The sequence below is a fragment of the Limulus polyphemus genome, unplaced genomic scaffold (genome assembly GCF_000517525.1).
Source record: "Limulus polyphemus unplaced genomic scaffold, Limulus_polyphemus-2.1.2 Scaffold9015, whole genome shotgun sequence".
Classification (NCBI taxonomy): domain Eukaryota; kingdom Metazoa; phylum Arthropoda; class Merostomata; order Xiphosura; family Limulidae; genus Limulus; species Limulus polyphemus.
The window spans coordinates 5,985-7,316 of NW_013674625.1; positions in this window are offsets into that span (position 1 = coordinate 5,985).

The window sequence follows — 1,332 nt, forward strand, 5'->3', positions numbered from 1 at the left end:
AGTATATAAACTATCACTGCAACCTTTAGTATATAAACTATCACTGCAACCTTTAGTATCTAAACTATCATTGCAACCAGTATAATATTGGTATACAGTCAGTCATATGACATCATGCCTTTTAGATGGAAGTGTAGTAGAAATTGTATAGTTTTTCTGTATACAGAAGTTTTCAGTTAAAGAACCGAGATATCGTTTCTTCCATATATGAACTGAAAATATTTTATAGATTTTTATGAATATTAGAAAACTTGATATTTTTACCAGTTGGAGAGCTGACAAAACAAATGTTCCTGGGGAGCTCTTTTCGATTTCAGTGAAGTTTATATATAACTAATTCTGTTTATCAGCAGTACTTTTTTTAATGAAACAATAGGAGGTACCAGAAGTTTGGACCTGATTACTGTTATATTTGTTGGTGCACTTGATATTAACAGGTAGTTGTGCCAGTGGAATATTGTATAAAATGTTTAAATATCTGTTACTTTTTATTAGAAACACTTTTCAAGTATAAAATAAATTTATTTTTTTACAGTGAGAATTTACTTTACTATATACAGTTAGGCCAGGGTAAACACATGGTTCCTGAATGAAAAATATTGTCCCTTGGAAAAGTATCCGCAAAATTGTCCCTGCTTCCCAAAAAGTCCCTGAAATGCCCTTGCATTTCATTGTTATATTATGAAATCTGCAGCAAGAATACTTTGCAAATAAGCATTTAGACAGTTTGTAGTAGAAGCAGCTATTACCCTGAATATGTAATAGAACATGTTATATAGTGATGACATATTATTAAAGTGTTAGATTGAACGTATGTTTGAAGCGAAGTGAAAATGGTATTGTCAAGCATAAAAATGGTTCTTGCATATGGAGTTAGGGCTCTTACGGGTACACGCTTTTCTACAAATATCCCGGATTTGATTTACAAACTATGGTCACCTTATGTTAGGGATAATACCATCAGTATCATAATATTTTTCTATTCAATCTTAGTAGCAGATGGGTTTATATTTAGCCCTAAAATATCCAATAAATACGAACACAAGGAAAAACTAAAGTTATAGAAGTATACCATTCAGCCCATGTAGGTCACTCCTGATTCAAAAATAAGAACAGAGAAGGGAAAAATAATTGTAAGTTTGAATTGTTTGAAGAGTGCAAAGTAAAAAGATTGAAAATATTCTTAATGACAGTATATTCGTTAAAAATAGCTCTACCTAGGCCTAAAAGTGGACTTGATAAAAGATTGAAAATATTCTTAATGACAGTATGTTTGAGGCCTAGGTACAGCTATTTAAAAAAAATGGACTTGATAAAAGATTGAAAAAAAGC